The sequence below is a fragment of the Miscanthus floridulus genome, chromosome 10 (genome assembly GCF_019320115.1).
Source record: "Miscanthus floridulus cultivar M001 chromosome 10, ASM1932011v1, whole genome shotgun sequence".
NCBI classification, from domain to species: Eukaryota; Viridiplantae; Streptophyta; class Magnoliopsida; order Poales; family Poaceae; genus Miscanthus; species Miscanthus floridulus.
Window position 1 is genome coordinate 54,915,565 of NC_089589.1, and position 6,000 is coordinate 54,921,564.

Genomic DNA, 6,000 nt, shown 5'->3' on the forward strand with positions numbered 1-6,000 from the left:
GCCCTCTGACCTCGACCATGGCACCCCAAGAGTGAAGGCTTTCAACCACGACCGAGCTGTGGAGGCTCAGCAAGACGCAGTCGACCTACTCGAGGAGGCCCGCGAGACAACCGTCATCTGCTCCGCTCGCTACTAGCAAACTCTTCGTAGGTACCATGAAAGGAAGATCAGGGGGAGGATCCTTGAAGTCGGTGATCTCATGCTCCAGAGGACCTAATCAACGAAGGAGAAGCACAAACTCTCTCCACCATGGGAAGGACCCTATATGGTGACCAAAGTGATCTGACCAGGTGCCTACCGACTGAAGGATGACAATGGCAACATTCTCACCAACACTTGGAATATTGAACAGCTACGTCATTTTTCCCCTAAATTTGGTCTTACCACTTTTATTCAACACTTGCTCCTGTAAAGCACCCCAAACTAAACACTTTCAGCCTAGGTTGCTCAGGGGCTCCATGAGGGTACAATACTAAATACTACCTCTCTTTTTTACTATCATATGGTAAAAACTTTGTCCCTAAACAAAAGCGCATTCCATTCCTTTGATTACCCTACGTGACTTTGTTCTTACTCCCAACCGAACACACCCTGCCACGACCTACGGTTACGAGCAGCCAAACGCCACGGTCCATGCCTAGGTTCTTAAAAGTTGTAGCCTATGGAACAAACGGGCAGGTGCAAAAAAGAAAGGATAAAAACAAATCTATGCTAGGATAAAAACAAGAAAAGGATAAAAACAAATCTATGCTAGGCATCAACAGTATGGCAGGCACTGACATCTGCTATACCAGAAGAAGATGACGTAACCTCCCACGTGCATCTGACATTAAACAGTATTGTGGGCGTCTACCACCATCTTGTACCCGTTGACGTGAGCAACAAGACTTAGTAACATACGCACTCTCTCCCTCTCATTTATAAGGCTATCCCCTTTATCTATAAAAGAGGATGCGCTCTCTCCCAAAAGAGACTCAGTTGATTCAGATCGATCAGTTCACATACGTTGATTCACCCTTTTGTAACTTTAGACACTCTAAAGTTATACCGAGCACACGCTCGAACACTTAGCACATAGAGGGGCTCCAGTCACTCTCGGCCCTTCAGACCAGAGTCCGACCGGACCTGTTGTACCCCCCATCTTTCTCCCTTCTGTTTGTAGCTCGACAACAAACTTCGAGCACTAGGGTTTAGGAATAAAGGCATCCACTGACTCAAACTGAACGTAGGGCACATTGCTTGAACCAGTATAAACCCTATGTCATTGAATGTTAGGCCACCTCCGATCACAACGTACAATAAAACTACAAATATTTACGTGTTGGTCACTTTCTGCACCGACACTAATGAAAAGTTACTTATATTAAATGGATATGTATTTCTTAGTTCATTTTCTACAAAATAGAAACAATAGATACATCTCCGACTATATCTAATTATCATCAACCTATTACTTATTGCAAGGGACTGACTTATATATTTTTCATCCATATTCATATTTTTCATTTGTACGGCACCTCGTTGGAAACCTTACCATTAACTCTAGTGGCCCTTGTTGCATCACATATTTTATGAGTCATGAATCTATTTTTTTCAAATTTTATTTTTATTGACTGCTACAAATTTTTTCCTCAAGTTGAAACTCTTGTGCTCATTGTATGTTATATTAACTCTCATTTTGCACTTTTTTTAAAATAAGGATTTTAGGTCTAAATACTACAATAGCATACACAATCATTTGAAACTTGCATCATATCGCTTAAGATAAGTGTTAGAGCTTGAAATGAGATCTTGGATGGGGGGTAGCAGTGCTAACATCAAGATAATTTTAAATCTTAAGCCTTATAGTGATTGATTTTTTACCCTAAAGCAATGTTAATTAAAAAGGTCTAGAAAAATATAGCCACTATAGTCTCGCACAATTCTGAATATGGTTGAATTTTCCAATCAAGAAATTATATGTTCAGTTATAATTATACTATCAATATAAACATCTCAAATATTTATTTAAAATATATAAATGTATCTAAAGCAACAACCTATATAAATTATGTCATGATTAATAATATGGTTTTACAAAATTTGCTAGTATCATTAGTGTATGAGTTGTTAAGAAAACATTTTTTATGAAACATAACATATATATTTATTTCTCATGTATGCCGACACAACGTGTATACTTAATTAGTTATAGTAACACTAATATAAGTGGGTAATGCACAAATATACATGCTCTATGGTTATTATTTAAAAAAATTAATTGGGGAATTATATTTTATATGTAGATTTGAGAGCAAATTTAATTTTTTAATATTAAGATAAAAATTGGGTTATATAAATTATCTATTGTAATAGGAGTATGTGGGCAATTAGCCTTAAATTGAGATCTGTGTTAGATCATGTTTCTTAATGGTATATGTGGGTAGTTTAAATATAGCATGAGTTAATTTATGTTGTTTCACGCAATAGCAGAGGTGGCTAACTATTTAGACAAAAAGAATAGATTCAATACCTATTATTATCAATGGTGATTAGATTATACTGAATTGATGGTCAGATGTGTTAATTTTTTTGTGAGAATTTCTAGGATTTTTGTTTTCCTATTGTGTCTCGCCAGGATTGAAGTGGAAGCTCTATTAAGGACTTCTAGTTAGCATCTCTGGTATTTATCATTTTTAGCGCCATATGTATTTAGTTGAAATCTAATCTTAAGATATTTAAAATCTTGTTGCATCCCTTTCTATGATTTCACGAATTATAGTTTAGCTTTCAACTTTTAATCAAGTTGTATATTTTTTCCACATGTTAAGTAGAAACTCTAGTTTTTTATTTTTTATTCAACATTTATTTTTATCAAAAAGAGTTTAGGTCCTAGTAGTATTATTTTTTGCATGTTAATTAAGTTGAAACATTTCGCATGGAGTATTAATATAATTTAAAGTGAATTGTCGGTGTTATGTTATGGCTATGTAGTTTGTTAATTAAACATTTCCCTTACTTACAAGCTATTAAAATTAATAATTATCCTAATTTGTATATATGTTTACTTGATATAGATGGTCATTCACAGTTGTATAATTTAAAGTGAATTGTCAGTGATATGTTATTGCTATGTGGTTTGTTAATTAAACATTTTTCCAAGCTTATAACATATTAAAATAAATAATTATCCTAATGTATATATGTTTACTTGGTATAGATGGTCAAACATAGCATTATGGTTATTTAATTTTACAGTTGTGGAAGTTTGTAATTTAGAAATATATGTCTCATACTTTATTGATATTGATTTTTTTGTAATAGCATATATTAGCATTTACATATAGATTTGAGAGACATGAGGTAATTTAGATGTAATGTGAGGCGGTTATTACGAACTATGTTTCACAATGGCAAAGTGGGTAATTTAGATATAAATTTAGGGGTTATTTTGAATTACTTTTCATAATGACAAGTGTGTGTAATTTATACATAAATTTAGGGGTCATTTTGAATTATCTTTTATAATGGCAGAGGTGGGTAATTTATATGTAAAATTAGGGGGTTACTTTATGTATTTTTGTAATGGCAGATGTGGGTAATTTTTTTACAAAATTACAATAGATCCAACGGCTATTATCGAAGATGATGATTAGAGTCTACCAAATTAAATGCCAGTCTGATTATTGTGAGAATTTCTAGAATTTATCTTTTTTCTAGTCCGTCTGGTGAGAGTTAATGTTGTGCCTCCATTAAGGGCTCTAATTAGTAATAGTAAGATAAGATGGGTCCTTGCGATCATGTTTCTGATGGCCCTTAAAATTATAGAGATGGCCCTGGTCCTATCGTAGCTGCCCCCGCTACTTACGGTTACTGAGATTTTCCCCATGGCCTCAGATGCATGATGTCGTGACCCTAGAGATGTGCGCCCAAGCTGTCGTCTCATGAGATGCACAATTCCCCCGCTGCCATAGGACATAGGGCTTGGCAGTTGATGGAGAGGCCACGGCCATAAGGCCTACACGAATGCTAGGGAGCACAATTCAATGTGCTTTTAAGCATTTTTATCAACACTATTGAAAGTCCTAGTTTGGTTTTGGATAATTGATGAAACCTATGAACTAATCCTTGTGCTAAGTGTATATACAAGAAAGGATGGTCCTATGCCAAGTAGTGGAGCTATATGATGGTCATGGTGATGGTGATGACCAAACTTGAAGATCTAGTGCTCCAACTTAGAAAAGTAGAAAGAGAAAAATAAAAACAAGGTTGATCAAGCCAAATGTATCAAATTGGTTTTTGTTTTGGCACTCAAGACACCATAAAGGGTGTGAGTATATTTAGGATCAATAGCCATACTATAAAGAGGGAAAATCTTGGGCTAAGCGATTATCGAGTACCACTAGGTGACATGACTCTTGCATATGCATTAGGGACCTAGTGTGCTAACAATTGACCCTTGAAAAATGTTTGAAAAATGCTAACACACCAGCACACAAGTTCTACACTTTGTGGTTAGCAACTTGAAAGCAAGGGTGAAATGGTTGTGAAGATAGAAAAAGAAAATGAGGTGAGGCACAAGGACCGGACCCTGAGTTGGTCAGGACTGGACCCTGAGGGGGCGAGTCCAGTCCAGACTCAAACCGTAGGTTGTAGTTGCTCGAGGGCTTCGGACCCAGGCGCGGGGAATGACCAGACTTAGGTGCGAGAGTCCGGTTGCGGTGCGACAGCGAATAGGAGGTGACGTGGCAAGCAGAGGTGGACCGAACCCTGCCTCTAGGTCCAGTGGCGTGGACCGAACTCGGTCTGAGGGTCACAAACAATCTCTACATAGATTTCGATGCGACCGAACTCTGGTGAACAATGTCACGGTGAGGTTCGGTCGTTGCGAGTTCGGTCATCGCTAAGAGGCACGCGAGAGTTGAGCTCTGAGGATCGAACTTGGGCATGGGTCCGGTTGCTAAGACCGGACTGGGTCTGGTCGTTTTCAAGTGCTCTGGGAGCTCTCTAGAACTGATCGGACTTTGGGTGCGCTGGGTCCGGTCAGGTGAAGCAGCGCGTCCGGTCACCTATGCATGCATGGGATCAAAGGCACCAACGGCTAGTTTGAATCACGGGTTGACATGGCGCGTCCTACTTGGTTGGCTGAGTAACTGGACTCACCCGGACCGGACTCTGGCTAGGGCTGGTTGACCCCCCGAGGCACCAACGACTCTATGAGCTTGGGGTCTCTATAAATAGACTTGGGGCACCTTGGGCTCACTCTCTTGCACATTCTTCATCAGTGATACATTCTTGTGAGCCTAAGCAAACATCTCCCACTCATCTCCATCATTAATTCATCATCATAGTGAGATTGAGAGTGATTCAAGTGTATTTGCTTGAGTGATTGCATCTAGTGACGCTTTGGGATCGTTCTGGCTGTCGATTTCTTGTTACTCTTGGTGGTTGCCACCACCTAGATGGCTTGGAGCAGCGGAGGAGCATTGGCATGAGTTGATGATTGTTCATGGCCATCTCCAATGATTGTGAAGGGTCTTGTACCTTCCCCGGTGGAGCACCCAAAGGTAACTCTAGTAGATTGGTCGTGTCATTGAGTTACCTCACTTGTGGTAGGTTCTTGCAGTGAGTAGTGAAGGCTTGGTGTGGTGCTAATGAGCCACCAAACCACCAAGTGTTGGTCGACACAACGGGGACTAACGTGCTAGCAAGCACGTGAACCTCGGGAAAAAATTGCTTGTCTCATTGTCTCCATTGGTATTCTCCCGGTGTTCACAGGCATTCATATTATGATTGGTTCACTCCTCAACACAGTGGTATAATCACCCTACTCGCTCTCTTACATTCTTTGCAAACTAGTTGTGTAGCAAGCTCTTTAGTGTAGCTAGTTTGAGAGTTTGCTTGCTAGTTTTGTTTCATCTAGTGGAGCTCTTTAGTGTAGCCTTGTTGAGAGCTCTTAGTGAGTAGTGACTTAGCCTCTTGTATGCTTAGTGATCATAGTAACTAAAATTGTTGGGATAG

General features: G+C 39.1%; 1 pseudogene; it reads right to left on the minus strand.

The window, feature by feature from the left end:
- The window catches only part of LOC136488662 (uncharacterized), a 44,364-nt pseudogene that overhangs the window by 22,874 nt on the left and 15,490 nt on the right, over window positions 1–6,000 (minus strand).